Source organism: Rhinolophus sinicus, linkage group LG02 (genome assembly GCF_036562045.2).
Source record: "Rhinolophus sinicus isolate RSC01 linkage group LG02, ASM3656204v1, whole genome shotgun sequence".
Classification (NCBI taxonomy): Eukaryota; Metazoa; Chordata; class Mammalia; order Chiroptera; family Rhinolophidae; genus Rhinolophus; species Rhinolophus sinicus.
This window is the reverse complement of record NC_133752.1, coordinates 140,980,689-140,999,144: the sequence shown is the minus strand read 5'-3', so window position 1 is coordinate 140,999,144 and position 18,456 is coordinate 140,980,689. Positions and strand designations below refer to the sequence as shown.

The window sequence follows — 18,456 nt, the reverse complement described above, 5'->3', positions numbered from 1 at the left end:
CTGGTATATTTATATAAACACGCCAACAATCTATATGGTGTTTGCAGTAATGCTAAATATGTATCTTAGCAGGAAACTACTATGATATAATATTTCAAGAACTAAAGCTGAAAAAAATAGGTTAAAAAGTTTTCCTTGAATTTAAAACTGCTCAAAATGGTTTTATGGAGTATGAGCTTGCAATGCCCTTTCGCTCTGCCCTTAGCCTGTGGATTGCACGACTGAATGGTAGATCATCTACCTCCTTTCTCCTTACACCCCATAAAGGAACTAAAGTTAGAGCCGTTTCACTCAAGTCAACTCATCTTTCTGGAGAAAATACAAACAAAAGCAGGACCAGGTGACTGATACTAATACGTCCGACAGCCATTCTAAAAAGGAATTTACTGAACTCTCCAGCACCAACAAATTTCAGTATGCCATTCACCATACACCTATAACAAGGTAAAATTAAGAAAGAAATGATAACAACAACCAGTTTTGTCCACCTTAAATGAATTTGCAACTCTCCATAAACTAATACAAGTGAAAATATAAGTGTATATGTTGTTTTCCTCAAATGACATTTATTAGCCATTTCTGAATACTTGACTGATCTGAGCAGTCACAAATTCCCTACCCTGGTACATAAAGCTCTGTTGTTCAAAGAGACCAGGTTTTAGAGCTGTAGAAAAACTGCTCTCTCAAAGGATACACTCTAAGTTTCTGCATCCTATTACTAGGTTGAGGTTTTGTTATTAAGATCCCTATGACCACATAACCCTTTTTCAGTTCCCTACTTTTGCTTACTCCGAGCCATAAAGACAAAGAATATGAAGCTATGAGAAAGACTGGAACAAATAACACATCTCGCTTTTCTTATATAGATGGTCTTTTTCAAAATAGAGCTGAAGAGAGTAAGCCTATTTCCTTCCCCCAATATTTAAGTAGAATTCTCATTGGAATCTCCAAGGACATTGAAAAAGAAAAACTCCGCCAGAATCAAATAAAGCTGTGCACAGTTTTTACATATAATAATTTTGAATGATGATTTTTTTTTTATACCAGAATCTGTCTCCTCCTAGCCCAGGCTATTCTGGCTTGAAAACTTTAATTCCAAATCACAAATACACTTTTCCAAAAATCATCTGTTATAGTGCCTACTATGGACACCTTCATAAACATGCTTATAAAGAGCTGCCTAATCCACAACAGAAAGCTAAAGTGTTATTCTGTATTAGTAAACTCAACAGAAAGCTCCAAATGAAGCAACAGGAGGCCATAGGCAATTAACACTGTAAATTGAAAGGTTTCGAATATTTGAATGACCTTTAAAGGTCAACGCAGTCACCCATTCCCATGCATGCAACTATACACTGACTGGTTCATAGCAGAAAAGAAAAAGAAACATATCAATATTTAGTAAAACAAATCTTGCATTCATCAAAAGCTACTTTGCACTCTCCAGGCTTATGTGAAGAATTAGCTTTACAATAGAACCAGGAGATAAAAGAGCAAAGGAGACTTGTACGGCTGCTTGTCCCCATTTTGTCAAAGTACTAAGTTCAGCCTACCCCCATAATTGTTAAGAATGCAACATTATCACGTTATCCAATCTCTCTGTAAAGAGTTTCAAAAATCTACTGTATAAAAGAAGCAATATAAATATAATTTAATGACTATTCTTGTGCGACTGCTAGGGAAAAGGAGATGTACCTTTACTAACTGGCCATTCAGGGGAAATCATGAAATAGTTACAGCTACTATGGAGTAATTTAGGAGACTGAAGGAAGTGATTAAAAGAGATTTATCTAATAAAAGCCATAAGCTATAAGCTCTGATTCCTTAGTTGTCTCTCATACTCCATATGGATCACTGTGAACAAAATGGAATGTTTTCCCTATAGCTAATATATTCACTGTTCATCTGAATCCCAAATAACCTGAAAGTCTTATATTTTCCAATGTCATTATAGCACAGGATGAAATCCAACATATACATGTGGTATACACATTGGAAGTGGGTGGGTTTTGGAAATCTAACATAAATTTGGAATAGACTATCAATATGCTTCTGGAAAATTTGTAGATACCATTTGTAAACCAGATTAGCATGTTCTGACATAACCCATGGTTTATGTTTTTACTGTGAAGGCGCATATTTAATAAAGGCAGCATACAGACACACTTTAGACAACACACTAAAATGTGTTGAAATTCCCAGTCATAGTGTCAATAAACAAATCCAAAACGCCCCTACATAGAAGACAAATTGATTTTTTTTTTGCATGTGTAGCCCAACAAATAAAATACCTCCAAAAGAAAAACTAAAGAGAAAAATATACTGCATGTAACAGCTCAAACAGTAAAACTCAATTACAAATGACCTTGTTAAACCATGGATACAGTTGCTGTAGGTCAAATCATGTAAAATAGGGGCAAAAATGTAGACATTTTTAAACAGTTGTTCTTGCCCCCTTCAATACAAAACCAGTATTTTACATGGGTGCCATTAAAAGCATTTGCATCAATGGATGCATGTGCATATATATGTATAGATACAAGATTAGATAGGCATTGTAGAGAAATGTATTTAACTCCTACTTTTCTTCACATTCTAGTAAGTCTAACCATTCCTCTTAAAATTTCTGTTAAGAAGTAGAAGACAAGAATCGTTAGTTATATTTCATTGACAAGGACACTGAATCACTGTGTCAAATGAATAGAATCAGACTTCCTTAAAATTACCCAATAAATCCAGTGGTCAATGACAACTAAAAAAGAACAAAAACTTCTAGGTCTCTGTTTGCTAGGCCCACCTTTCCATCTCCCGTTTCAGACTGTGCTCCAGACCTATATATAATAAAACTGTTCTCTAAAAAGAAATATGGTAAATCATTGTAATATTATTCCTCCTCTTCCAGTGGTATAGTTCAATATGCTCCAAGTACTGTAGTTCAAAATAAAGTTAACCAAAGAATTTTTTAACAAAACAGCAAATTCATTGCATTACATGGCATTAAAAAACAAAAATCAATGCTTCATGAGCAAGATTTATCATGTGAAATACTGTCTAAGTATGTGGACCAGATGAGGTTGACTTAGCTGGTTTGGCCTTCATATCTAGCAGCATCTGTGTTAATCCGTTTCTTCTCTTTGTTTTGATGGAGCCCTACTAATAACAAGTTGATGAATTACATTTGTAAATATCAGGCATAGATCAAAGGGGGCTATGTTAGATGCTTATTTTACTAACTTGTGGTGTGTCACCGAGAAAACAAAACTGCATCGCACAGAAAATTTCTTCATTTTTACTCGAATCTTTAATGAACAAAACAGCTGCAGAATAATGCGACTTAATGAGGCATCCCTAATAAAATACTAAAGAAGTAAAAGCAGGGGCACTGAACTGTTTGCACTCTGGTTTGTTTCATCTTCTCAAATAGATTAGAAATAACTGATGACACTTCAGAACATTCTTAGTTTAAAACATGCATTAGAAAGGCAAATGTTCGTTAGTTTGCAGTCACAGCTGAACTTAGGCAGAATCTGACTACCTTTTATTAAGGCCCATAATAAGAAATGCCTGGAAAATGCTGGAGACCCACATCTTACTCTACCTGTATAGGGCAATTCATAACCTAAAATGCTATTCATAACCCTAAAACGCACCTCAACAATTCAATGTTCAAAAACACATTGTAAAAGGATCATTATTAAAATGCTATATTGAAGATACTGGATCCAGGACCATCAAATTTTTCTGATAACATGCAAAATAATTTTTATGAAATCTTTTATCACCCTCTAAGTTTCACCACTTTTTAAATTTTTGAAAAGGAAAAGAAGCCATGTCTAAAAACAGACCTGTTTACAGCTGTGTCATCACATTTTACAACTTGGTGGTTAGTAAATACTATGAGGCAGTCTCTAAGCAATACCTATCTTTTTTGACATACAGCTATGGGCATCTCAATGAATCTTCATTCTCCAATTTGTCATTGTTAAAATAGCTAATATTTTTCAGATTCAAAATCACACAAACCCAGAAACCTCCGATTCCCCTTTAACACAACTTGTAGCATTATAGATGTTTGCTTTAATGTCAAGGTTTCTGGTTCTTCTTTAAGAGACATATATCATAGCACTATATATTAATATGTAAGTTTAAGCATCCTAAACTACAAAATTTTATTAAAGGCAAGAAATGAAGATTTTAATGTCAAAAATTGCCCAATAAAAAGCAACACACTAAAACTGTGTTCTGCCTCTTAAGTCACGGTGCCTAAGCTCTCAGTTGGCGTGACACTGCTTTCATAGTATTACATCTATAAATAATGCAACCCCATTTTATTCCTTGAAAATTTTAAAAAATCAAAATATAATAAGCTCCAGTATGGTTACAGATGGCCTTTCAAAGGCTACTGATGGCTTTAAAAATTAGACTCTAAAGAGGTCAATATGCAAACAATTGGCTCAGGATGAGATCCAGAAGAGAATAAAGTAGGAAGAGAAAATTAAAATTTAATGTGTCTGATCATTATTTATTATTATTATTATTTTTTTAAGTGGTGAAAGAGTAGTTTATTAGAAGAAAAAGTACACTCCAAACGGTTTGGAGCAGGACCCCGAGTAAAAGCAAGACTCAAAAAGCTGTGTCTGATCATTTTTAAGGCTCTTAGTTTCCAAACCTGAAATTGTAAAAGATTCACCAGTCTGAGAGTATATGTGGAAACATAGAATGGCTGTAAATACAAATCATCTGAATCCTCTGCTTGAGGAGTATTTTCAGTCTCCTTTGCGTTATTGCCATTTAGCACTTTACGCGGAAATCTTAATTACTCCATTGTCTTAACCCACATTGCCTAATAGAGCAGTTTTAATGTGTTAATTGATAACAGTCAGAGGTGTTGCTGCCGCAAACAATCTTGTAGGGGAAGACAGGAACCAGATAATTATCATTCAGTCAATAGTTATTGAAACTCATCCTGTCCTAAGTAAAGGACTCTTTGTACACTGACTGCTTTGGGGTACTTTTCAGAGTAAAGGTTGCACAGAGGTTTGTTTTTGTTTTTTCAAAAAACGATTCTGAAAAAAAATCAAGAGGGGATTTAACACTCACAAAGGGAAGATATTTTCTGTCTTATTGCCACAAACCAAACTCACCCAGCACAAGTAAAGAGAGGCTAGCTAGCCACTGTGGTGACTATACATTTGATTCCAAACGCTTCAGGCAATTGTTTAACACTCGGTCAGAACCGGGAATACTGAATGGGAAAACGTCGCGTCTACTCGGGGGCTCTGCAAGCGCCCGCAGTTCCTTTTCAAGCGGAGACTAGATACCTCAGCCTGCAGTTCTAGGAGAAATAGGGTGACGGATCTCAAACTTTCCTTTGCAAAGGCAGTACCTGAAAACAACACGTTCCCCACTAGCAAGTGCAGATCAGTAATCTAAGGAAAACACCTCTGGGTAGGAACCAGGCCTTTTGCAACAAAAGGGGGAAGGGACAGCAAAGCAGTGGGGCAGAAAAACCGCGTACTATTAGCAAGATTTGGGAGGCATCTATCCAGAAAGAAATGAAAACCATTAGTTTCTCGAAGCTGTTCTTTTTCTGAATGCTCTTCGTAAAACGATCCTTTTCCTAAAGCTCTCCTGTAATATCCTTTATTAAAGCTTTATTTCATTCAGTAATAAAGCGTCCGGTTCCCAAATCTAAGTAAACCTTTAAATGGACGAGGCTCCGGAACTTATGACGATGATTCTTTACGAAAATAGTTAGAGATGGAGAAATCAATAGCCTCATTGAAACGCCCACCGTCTGCAGGCAGGCCCGAGAACTAACTAATCAGAAGTGGACAGAAAGTACAGATTTCAGAAAGGTGACCTGACACATCTCACTGATCCTCCCTTGAACGCGACCCCCAACTCCTAATTAGGTTCGGTTGAGGGATCGAATTAAAACGCACTTTAATCCTCGGCCGGGTCGCTCGCTATGTTGGGAGAAACGGAGCAGGGAAGAGTGGGAGGGCACCGCTCTCGGAACCTCCTTCTCGGAACCTCTGATCCACTCTCGGCGTCCCTCCACCCCCGCCCCTGTTCTAACCGCCCTGGAGGGAGACGCTGGTTGCTCAACCGCCTCTGCGTTCACCTCTCGCCTTCATCTGGCGAGCCCCATACAGCCCCCGACCCCCGGGGAGGGCAGGCCTTCCGGGCCCCGGGTACTTCAGCTGCCGCCCGAGTCCCAAGCGCCGGAGGGTCGCGGAAGGTGCGGCTGGCACCTACCTGCAGCCCGGCTTCCTGGTGGCGGCAACACCTAGCGATGCTCCTGCAGCTTCCGCGGGCCCGCGCCAGCCTTATCGCTCTTGCATTGCATCCAAGATGCCAATCCGCTGTCCCTGTTCAGGGGCATAGGGAACCGAAGTCCGGTGGTGTGTGCTCCTGGAGCGCGTGTGAGTGAGGTCCGGAGCGTGCGTGTGTGTGTGCGCGCGCGCTGGTGTGTGTCCTCCTCCGATGGCAAACAGGGTTCAGGAATCTCTTGACATTTAAACTGGAATCCCCTTACAGTGAATGGAAGGTGGAGCGCGTGAGCCTCCTCTCTTTTTCCCCCTTTTTATTCCACAGTGTCAAAGTCATCAAAAGAATTGTTTATTGAGGACAAGCCGGAGTCCCGCAGCCCTTGCCAGCGCCCGCGGTCGCCCGCTGTCCTCTCCCGATGCGCGCGGTGCGCTCAGCTCCCCACTGCTAGAATCGAGGCGGTCTCGCAGCAATTACCGCTCTTATTCCATCTCTGATTTGTTTGATTTTAACGCCGAACGCAGACTTTTCCTCTCGCCTCACGTTGTCTCTCCCTCTCACACACGCTCACACATCCTCGGTTCCCTGTCTCCCGCCCTCCCTTTTGCTCTCTGGGGAAAGGCAGTTGGACGCAACGATTCACCTTCAGGAAAGGAGCCTCGGCCTCGTACTTCACCAGGTCCCTGGCTCTCTCAGGTCCCGGGGCTCCAACGTGGAGGAGTTGCCGGGGAGGTTCAGGGCAGAAGGAAGAGATGCTCTGAGCTCCGCTGTCCTCCGCCCGCGAGGCGCCTAGATTCCTTGGTTCAGGTGCCCGCTTTTAGCAGCGAGGCCCCAGCTGATGCCCTCTCAGAGACTTTGCGCCGAGTCCAATTAGCAGCAACTCCTGTCCAGCTGCAGCCCCTCAATCCCGCCTAGAAGTGCTGCGGGCAGAGCCTCACGCAGTCCAACCGCTGCCCCTCTAGGCATCCTGGGCTGAAGGAAGGGAAATCCGCTGCTGTACCCCTCTCCCCAATGCGCTGGCACCGTCACCAACGAGAAGGTGTGAGTTCCAACATCCAATACAAGCGAGCAGGTGTCGCCTGAGTCACTTGTCTAAAGGCGGGAGGGGAGAAGAGAAGGGGCAGGGGAGGAGGCCGAGGAAACAAATCCAGATCACCAGAAGAAAGAAAACGTAGGCGGTTTAGTAATCAAAGACTCCTCTCTGTCTCCCACCCTAAGCGCTGTACTGTCAAAACACACTGGTGGTATCTTTTACAAAGTCACCGTAAAGGGCAAAAGCCCCATTCCACCCAGACCCCTTATTCCTCCCAGCGTGGCTGTCCAAGGAGTGCGGAGTGACTTGTCTCCCTGTGTAGAGCAAGGAGAAAGCAGAGAAAGAATAGATCCCAACACTCCAGGTTGAGTTAAGCAGTAAAATGGGATGGAAGAACCAGACGACGTTGCTTCCCTCCTTCTCTTTCCCAACAGCCAGTTCTGTTAGCCACCGCAGCTGCTACTGAGAGCAAACAGCGGTCCTGCAGAAAAAAAAGACAGTAAAAGATGAAAGGCAGGCAATTGATTATAAAAGCTGGACTATGTCTCCCTCTAGAGGGAGAATCAGGTTAGAAGGCTTTACTGGCTGGAACTAGGATTCCAATTTCCCCCGCAAAGAAAAAGAAAACAGTATCTGGTTTCAGAGAATTTTGCATTTTTACAAATTCCAGCCTCTAATGGATTTACAGAGACGATTTGCACTGCAGCCATATGTAACCAGAGTCTTTGCTAAAGAAATCTTGTGCTATTTACAGAAATTTAATAGCAAGACCCTGGAAGGTCACGTCCTTATGGGTTTGGTCGAATTGGGTGTTGGTTTAAGCAGTCTGAATATGAGTTCAAACGAAGGGTCTTCTTAGGCTCACTTTGATCAGGTTTGGTGATGAGCAAAACCTTCATCTAGTGATTAGAATATTATGCAAAAATGAATAAGTACTAGTCATGGATTTAGAAAGAGACAAGACTAGCTGAAGCAAAGAAATAAGATGCTGATCCAGGAAATCTTACAGGTCCCTTACAACCAGCGATATCTCAGAGATCTTGCTTTGGAGCCAGTATTCATACCTCTTACTCAACTAGACTAGTAATAGGCAAGGTGACTAAATTCCTCCAACTCTAAAGTTTTGTGCTTTTAGAGCTTTGACTCACTTAAACCATTGACAAACTTGGAATCACATTCTCTCCACCAGCTATAAAAGTAATACGAGGTACCATATTTACATATAAATATGGAATATATGTTTCACTTGTTAGTGATTTTTATCTTAACATGCTTTGTAATTCAACCATATTTTTATATCTAAAAGACATCAAGTATTTTAACTAGGTCGAGTTGGTTGTTTTAATAAAAGACTTTGTTTTGTTATGTTAGTCAAGTTTAAGCTAGGCCCCATCTACAACTTTAGTATCTAGATTTTGTGCACTTACTGTTTAAAAGTCTGCTTTCAAGATGTTTCCCTATGTTTAAAAATTATAAAATATGTATTAAAGTTATGATTAAACTTCCTCCCATTCACCCTGAATTTTTAGAGTCGTTCAATTTTAACTTGATAATCTAATTTAGTATAGGCTTAAAGAAATAAAATAATTTTTAAGGAAATAACTTAGACTGATTGAAGTCATTTAAAACAAGGAGCCAAAAATAAATCATGTAACTTTTCCTATTTCAGCTTATTATACTATAGTAGATTTGACTGTCTCTAGCACTTGGCCATATTTGAGGTACCTTCAAATAAATGGTTTCTTTCAAAAGATTCATGTCATGTGATCAAAGATTTTTATTTTATTCTTCTTCCCTAGCAACTTATTTCCCCAGGGAGCAGTTTACGTTTTAAAACACCTGGCACTATTTCACTGCAAATCTTACAGTAATTCTCTGTCTGCTATGTTAAGTAGTGGGATGGAATCCAAGCAAGAATGACATTGGAAACCCAAGCTCTGTGTTGGGAGGAACAGCCATTTACAAAATCACTTTAGAACATTGGCCAGCCATTCCTACAAGAAATATAAAGCATACATTATAATCCTTCCAGCTTCTGATTCATTAGCTCTCCACGGTTATAGGAAAATCTACAATTTTGTCATATTGTCAAAAGTTTATTTCTATTAAAATGTGTGTCATTTTCATCTTTATTTTCCTAATTAAACCCATTCTGTTTTCACAAAAAATATTAAGAAAAGTTAGTAAAGATAACAAATGTATAAACTAACTGCAAAATATAATAGAATTTCTTACTTAAAGTCATATGAAACTAAAGTTCTGTAATAACTTTTGTAATTTTTATAAATATCCAGATAAATAATTTCCAATGATTTTTAAATCAAGGTATTCTTACTCCCAGCACCTCCTACCCTTTAAAACAAATTTTTTTTTCTCTCCAAAAAGAACAAAATGGCAAATATGTCCCTAGTTTAATAGAAATCTTGAGATGATATTTCTTAGCATCTGTGTATTTAAATTGCCCACTTTCTCCTGTCTAAGCAGGAGAAATAATTGCTTTGAATGCTGGACTTCAGTGGATTGCAACTCCATGTCCTGAGGGCTTACTAAAATGTCACTTTGGGGCTCTTAGAGCTTTCTGCTAGAGGCTTTATATGTGATCTCAGCTCCTTATCTCAATTCCTCACACCATCCCATAAAGTAGATGATATAACCCCATTTTACATACGGAAATTATTGAGACCATCACTAAGTGACAGAGCTGGGATTCAAACCAGATGTATACCTAAATTCAAAAACAGTTTTTGTTTTTTATTTGGCTTGGTTTCGGCTTTGATTTTTCTTTTTCCCATCTTCCCCAGCACCACCACTAAGACATGCTACCCTGATACTACACGGAAATGAAAGTTATTTACACCTAGATATGGAAAAGCCTTAGCCAGAAGACTTGGGTCCATTAATAAGAACAGAAAGAAGTTATTAGTGGCAAAGACAGAAAAAAATAATAATAAATGGCAGCTCCCTTCAGTGTTCTGCCAAGGTGTACAGTATGGTATTAAAACAAATGAACAAAAAATTCTTATTCCTAGTGCATAAGTGAAGAAGAGTGCCTCATATAAGCTACTCAGCCCCACTTGTCTTCTCTTGTTTTGTTTCTTTGGTACTAACCACCTTATTTCTATTTTTTCAATAATGCTTCTCCCACTTATCTTTTCAGTGCTTTTCGTGTAATTAGGTGAACAGAAGGAAGCACAGAATTCATTCCATATGACCCAAGGTAGCATGCTATTAACTTTTAGTATCCCTATTACATAACATAGTACCTAACATACCATAAATAGTCTATAAATACTTTATGGTCAGTAATCAGGAAACCAAACAGGTCAAGTAGCAGACAGATGCCATGGAAATAAATCAAGAGAACTGCTCCACAGAGCCACATAAGAAAGAACAGAGGCAAGAAAAATGTCCTATATGTAGTAGGTAGGCAAATGGAAAAACCACCCCAAAAGTCAGTGGCTTAAAAAACAAACGTTTATCTAGGTAGTTCACACTTCTGTGCATTGGCAATTTGGGTTCAGCTCAGCGAGGTTCAACTGGGCAATTCCTCTGGACTCAGTTGAGCTTTACTTACGTATCTGTGGTCAAGTGGCAGTATAGTGCCTCGCTTATTACCTAACAATTGGCTGACTGTAAGCTGGAGTGTTGAGTTGGTATCGAGGACACGTGTCTCTTATCGTCTAACAAGCTGGCCTAGCTGTTTAACATGGTGGCAGTCACAGGCTTCCAAGAGTAGCAATAGGGGAAGCCTCAATACCCAAGCACTTTCCAAGTCTCTGCTTACTTCATGTTTGCTCCAGCCCCCTTGGTCACGCAGTTCATCAGGCCAACCCATACTCAAGGTGTGAAAAAAGACTCCATCTCTTAATGAGCAGAGCTAAAAAAAAATTCAAGAACCTGCTACAGGGAAAGAGTTTGTTTTCATTTTTGCAATCTACTAGTGCAGTAGCTATCCCAGAAGGTCAGCCTTTTGCACAGTAGCTTAACCCACCAGGTATGTTGTGGCTGACCTGTGGAAAGCAGAATATTCCCATTACAGATTAAAGGACACCTATCTTGGGTAAGAACAAGAAATTTGTCCAGATTATCAAGTCCCTGAACTTGTTCCCAGTATCAGTTTAAAAGATATAGTCAGTCCAACAGCTTTTACCAATACAATGGAACATGTCTCTATAATTCTTTGTCTCACTAGACAGTACAAATTGTATGTACTTTTCACATTAGCCGTTGAATGACTCCCAAGGCTTTAATTTGCAATTCAGATTTATCAGCAGTATTATAAAATCTGACTTGTTAAGCTAGAAATCACTAGCAACTCTTACTTGGCAGTGATTACCATCTTTGGTGCATGGCTCTGACACCATCAATTTTGGTTATTCAGAGACTTTATTTGCTTACTTCCTTATTTTTCACCATGTTCCAAAGACTTGAGATGAATAATACCTATTATAAATGGACTTGATTGAAACCCTTAGCACCTCCACACCACATCTGTAAATAATGTCTACCTAGTTAATTCCAACTAATTCATTAAGGCTCAGGACAAGGGTTATCTCCTCTAAGAAATAATCTGCAGTTCTCTTACTCCATTGTATTATTTCTCTTATGTGGTCCCAAATACTTGATACATACTTCTCTCCATCTTAATACTTATCACATTGTGTTGTAATTGACTCATTTTTTGTAGATATTTCTCATGTCTTTGTTTTCACCTAGTAAAGCCTGGAACCTGGAACGATGGATGAGTAATCAATATATCTTAATTCACAAGATTGTGGAATAACATATGATCACATTTCTTTAAATATCCAACAATAATGACTCCAAGCCTCTGTCCTGCTGATCACAAAAATTACACTGATCTGAATATTAGATTCCCAAGTGGTCTCTGGTAATCTTGAAGAAGGCTGACATATGTCTATGAAATTAGCCTTTTTCTCTGCTGTGTGCACACAGAGACAAGGAGCTCAAATGCACTCCTTAAGGTCTATCTTGACCTTCTGCCCTTCAGAGCTCCACCTGCTTGTTTCTATTTCCTACATTCAGCTGCTTCCATGCACATTTTAGTGCCAGGCCCTATTTTAGAATAGTAACTGAAGTCCACTTTGCTCCAACAGCTGAAACGCAGTGGTTCCTAGGATACAGAGGAAGTTCCACTTTTCCAGTGTTTTACTCAGCCAAAGATCAAAGAAAAACAGCCCTACACTCCAGAAGCCCCAGCTTTTTATGATCAACTTGTTTAAGTTGAAAGCACATAGACCTTTTTCCCAAGGCGTACTCACATCACCAGAATAGCTTGGTAAGAAAGACCCAGCATCAGCTTCATGCTGAACCCAATACAAGCCCTTCCCTGTGACAACTTAGATACTGGCATTGAGCCCATGTCTCTAGTGTCTAGACATCTTCATCCCTTGGTAACATGAAGGTCAGCCACAGGGAGTGATGGGGTAAGATGGGCAATCTTGGTCTCACAACCTGACTGGATACTTGCAGAGACCAGAGAGAGAAAAGCACTTCCAAGAATCTAACATGTGTTTCTTGGCAGTTTGGGGGCAAATGTGAAATTAGAGAGACGTGCCTGCTTCTGAAAAATTCTAAAGGTCGGAGGTTGGCTAAAGTGACCAAGAACAATAGTACCACCCCCACCCCCAAAAAAAACCACAATGGATGATCTGATAGTCAAGAGGCAAATCTGTCATTTCATGGGCTAAAGATGCATTAGTTCTATGGGCCCAATGGGCAACACACAAGGTAGTAGCCTGAGACATCAAGACAATGGGAGAAAAATAAAACTATTTATTGATTACAGTTATTAGTTGGTACTTATTTATTAATGGGCAGAACATTAGGTTCTATGAATATTGGCCTTTTGGACATTTCAGTTCTATTGTATAAGGCAGCAAAAAACTATTTACAGACACCACTTTCTAGTAGAAAGAAGCTGTTAATATCATGGTAGGCTGAGATCTCGTGATTTCTAGAACTCAGTAGGCTGCAAGTAAGTAGCTATAGAATCATTATGAACAGCTAGCATGGGGCTAGGACAGGGCAGAAAGTGACAGACTCCAGATCTACCGTGTTTTTCCGAAAATAAAACTTAGCCAGACCATCAGCTCTAATGTGTCTTTTGGAGCAAAAATTAATATAAGACCTGGTTTTATATTATATTATATCATATAAGATCTGGTATTATATTATATTATACCCGGTCTTATATTACATAAGATTCAGTATTATATTATATTATATTATATTATATTATATTATATTATATTAGACCCAGTCTTATTTTAATATAATATATAAATATAAATATGACTACATAATATAAATAATATTATATTAAAATAAGACTGGTCTTATATTAATTTTTGCTCCAAAAGACACATTAGAACTGATGGTCCGGCCAAGTCTTATTTTCGGGGAAACACGGTGTGAGAAACTAGTGGTCCATATAATGAGTATGCCAGTCTCAGCAGTATAGATTAGAGGGCAGGCTCATCAGGACTGAGGATGTTGTCTTACCAACCATTGCCTTCCTCCATCAGAAATTAAAATTTCCATTGGTATGAGGTAGGAAGTCCAGGGTCTTTAACAACTTTATCTCATTTAATTCATTGGCTGTCTTCATTTACAAGATTTTCATGACAGTTATCCAGAGTTGATCCCCCTTCAGTCTCCACTTAGTGTGATTCACAGCTCCTGCTAATACTACACAGCTTCCAATGATCTATTTCTTGACTTTGTCATGCTTGTAATATTCGTGTACAATTAACCTTACTTCTAATCCTCATTCTTCCTGCCTGGTTTATCGGATTAATTAGATTGCTTTTGGTGCCTCTCTCTTTTTGCCCTCATTCCTCCCCCCACTTCCCAATGCAAAGTTGTAGAAGCAGACCAACTCTCACTTTAGTAGGAAACCAAATACTTCGCATGGCAAGGTACATTCTGATGGTACAGACCAGGGTGAAAGGCAATTTTCAGTATGATACTTAAGAGGTTGGGTCTTCATAGCCTTTGCCCAAACTATTTCCCTGTATTATTTGCTAACTAAATAGATATCAATAATCCATAGTTTTGTTCATCCGCAGAATGTGGCTGAGAATGGAGAGGAGTGAGATCCACTAACTAACCGTACATCAAAGACTATTTTTAACTGAAGCTAATAGAGGGCAAGGTTTATAAATTTGTAATAAAAATAAAAAAGAAAACTAACACCTCTTCTCATAACACGTCCATAAGATACTAGTTAGGATTATAGCTATTATCTATAGAGTAGATATTATCTCATTTTATGACTCATAAATGAAAGCTCAGAGATTAAGTAATTTGAGCAATTAGGTTTTTTTTTAATTCAAGAGCATAAACAAGAACTCACGTCTCCTAGTACCCTGTCCAGAGTTCTTTTCACTCTACATATTGTTCTGATTTAATTATTTCCAGAAAACTTGAAATCAAACCCTGAAATTCCTTCATGAAAACTCTATTTGGATTCCTGTACAAAATTTCCTCCCATTTTTAGTGTGTTATAGAATGATTTCTGTCATCCAAGGTGATCAAAATATTGCCTGCAGAAGTTAGTTTCAACTTCTCTGTGCATTTGGGCCACCCAGTGTCAAAACAGAGCAACTGCAGGCAAATGCTAAGCGTTTCTACAAATAAGCATGATAGTACATAACTGTTTTACGGCAACAAAAATAAATCATGACAGAGGTCCCGGAGTCTTGAGTGGTCTTGTACATATAGAAGTAATTCCCACGAAAGAAAGAAGCACATGAAGATAAGGAAGTAAAATTTTTTAAATGAAGAATGTAAATAGCATAAGTGAAGATGTGCCTGTCACAAAACGTTAGAAAAAAAGAAATGAGATTTTTAAAATTTTAATCATACATAAGAGAACAGTCAAAAATAAGAGGAGGTATATTTAGGATTTTTTTCTTTTGCACATTTTTTTTAAATGTAGAGGTTAATTAGAGAGTGCAATGAGCCACAGAAAGAATTAGCGGAATTGTCAATATTGGAGGTATTCAGCAAAATCTCTAGCTCAACAACTGATGGGAAACCTATAGAAATCAAGTTCCACCAAGTTGTAATGACAAATGCAAGTGAACTACATGCTGCAAGAGATCCATTAGGGCTAATATTAAAACAGGATCATCATCTAAGGGGATTTACTACACACTTAATTGTATGTAGATAGCACCTGCCTTTTAGAAAGCACAATGTAATAAAGCAAAAATAATGATATCATGTCAGAAGGGTAGTAGACTTAGCGGGGGGAGCGGAGAGGGTTATCATGGAAGGGGTATAAATGTCTAATCATTATGTTGTTTTATGCACCTGAAACTAATTTTTTAAAGCCAAAAAAAATTAAAAAATTAAATATCACACTTTAAAATAAAATGATATTTTATTATATTGAAATATAATTTATATTTTTTAAATGATGACATCACCACAGAATGAAGCTATTAGCTCATCAATCCAATTACATGAATGGCAAAGAAGAGTGAGTTTTAGAGATGGGGTATAGAGTATATGTTTATTTTAAATTTTAAAAAGTAGAAAAATATCCATAGAACTCTGAGTATACGAAAAGAATTTTTATCCTCTGGTAACCACTAAAATATTTTTGTTTCTTTGTTTGTTTGTCTTGTTCCTTTGTTGCTTTCAGTTTTATATCCCATATATCAGAGGGTAAGGGAGAGGGGGGTAATAGATGAGGATAAACAGGATCAAATATATGGTGATGGAAGGAGAACTGATTCTGGGTGGTGAACACACAATGTGATATATAGATGCTATATTACAGAATTGTGCACTTGAAACCTACCATGTTTCCCCAAAAATAAAGCCTAGTCGGACCACGAGCTCTAATGCATCTTTTGGAGCAAAAATTAATATAAGACCCAGTCTTATGTTACATTAAATACAAAAGATGCATTAGAGCTGATGGTCAGGGTAGGTCTTATTTTCGGGAAAACACGGTGTGTAACTTTACTAACCATTAAATTTTAATTTTAAAAAAGTTTTAAAAAGAAAAGAAAAGAATTTTAATGGTACTATGTCTTCATTCAAAATTATTCAGGATTGGTGCTTGGGCTCTCTGAGTCGACCTCTATTTTTAAAACCTATCTCTATAATCATTTTGGCCCCAACACAGTGCCTACATGTACAAGGCTGTGGATTAGACCAGTGGCTCTCAACATTTTGATTAGTTTCCATATGTGCAATAAAAAGCATTCTCACAAATATACCAGGGATATTAAAAATGTTTGGCTTCTTCCCTGTAAGTCCTTCCTCTCCCACTGACAAAAGCATAATAAATCCAAATGAGTAAAAAAGGCAATTATAAAGAACAATTATAGGGATAACTTGCCCAGTTTACATTTAAAAATAAATATTTCCCTAAGTTCAGTTCTTTATTAGTACTAACTTTATTACCAATGGCTAACTTCGCAATAAATCACTATATTGTACAAAGCTAGTGGTAAAGCAATAAATATTGTTAAAGATCATAATTTAATTATTCTTTGTGGTTCAAATCAGGAAAAAGTGGACAGAAGGAGATTTAGTGTATCTTTACCATCAATTCATAGAATTGGAAAGGAAGTTTTCAAAAGTACTCAGTTTGCCTTAAATTCTAAACATTGCCTTCAAACTATCCCAGACTCAAAACCTCTCTCTCATTTTAATAATATTGAGCAATGGAAATTCAGCAATCTCTCCAAAAAACCACTTGTAAAGGAGGTCCTTGAACTCTCTATTTTACAATAAGCCTATTTCTTCTGGTTGTATCTTTTAAAGAAGATAGTCTCCATCTCTTTATGATCAAGTTTTATATTCTCCAAGAATATCCTCTAGGAAAACTCCTCTCTGCCACCATTAAATGCTTTGTAAGTTGACAAGGTATTAAAGCTGAGCCTACCCAAGTCCTCTGACATCTGTGGAGGAAAAGTCACTCTACTCCTCTCTGCTTAATAACCATTCTCCAAACATCATTTCTTCTTTCCTTGGCAGGTAGAATTGCTTTCTTTTAAAAGCCTGTCAGGATAGTTGAGATATGCTTTACCCAAATAAAATAAGTACTAATAAAAATGAGATATTTGAAAACGCTTTCTTTTTTATTCATTTGGCATTCTAAATTATCAAAGGTGTAATCCAACTCTCAAGAAATGAAAATAAATTGCAATTGTGATGACACATTAGGTTTCTTAACTATTGCATTATGTTAAGGAGAATAAAAAATACATCTAACCACTTGAGTGCAAGAGATGTAAATTCCAAGGTAAAAATTATTTACCTTAATAATTTTTAATAACACAGAACCTGAAGATGCCTAAAAATAAGCCCAAACAGGTAATTGCTGCTTGAAGTCTTTGTCTCATATTCTAGTTCTAAAAAACCAAACAAGACAAAAACAAACCATGGAAGTATATAAGATAAAAGCTACAAATAATGCATTTTGTTCTGTTTGTTGGAAATAATTATATTAAAGGTTGTGAAATAACTGTATTAGCAGAACTTATACCAGCAACACTGGAAGTTTTGAGGCCACAAATTTTGGCTCCTGTGTTGGAATCAATTCATATCCAGGAGCCACTACAGAAAATCTTTTCTTCTGGATTTAGACAGGCAGCTGCTTGTATACCACATATCCCTCAATTCCCCCTGACTTGGGTAAGGGACACCCAAGTAATAGAAATGGTAAGAAGGAAGAATAAAATACTTCTAAAGCCATGCTTTAGAATTCAGAGGAGAAATCCCTATTTTCACTCTGTTGTATGGACAGTCTGTCTAGTTTTCAGGATGATTACTTTAACAATTTAAGTAAGTTCAATTTGTTTAATAATTATTAAAGGTACAAGCTGCCATTGGGTACTAATGTGTGTGCATGGTACTGTGCTTTGTAAATATACTTGGTCTGGTCTTTTGGAATTTATAATTCAAGCTAAAGAATTAAAATGTTTATCAGCCACTGAAATCCTTTAAACTCAATTATTCTTTATCCCAATTGTAGGTAGTTTCAATTTATGAATCGGATGTCTTTCAAGATTTTATGTTATTTGGAACTAGAATGTCCCCATACCAAGGAATCAGTGGATATTATGTTCCCAAACCTGTGTACTAAAATTAAAAATTTAGAAAAA

At 37.8% G+C, this 18,456-nt stretch overlaps 1 protein-coding gene across 2 annotated transcripts in view; it reads right to left on the bottom strand.

Moving 5' to 3' along the window:
• TAFA2 (TAFA chemokine like family member 2) overlaps positions 1–7,758 on the bottom strand; it is a 429,252-nt gene extending 421,494 nt beyond the window's left edge. Inside the window, exon 1 of one of the 2 annotated variants that reach the window (XM_074325470.1) lies at positions 6,262–7,758. The gene's annotated coding sequence lies outside the window, so the exon portion shown is untranslated. The remainder of the gene's footprint in view (positions 1–6,261) is intronic. The other variant, XM_019732468.2, reaches the window with a different exon arrangement.
• Positions 7,759–18,456: the final 10,698 nt, after the last annotated feature.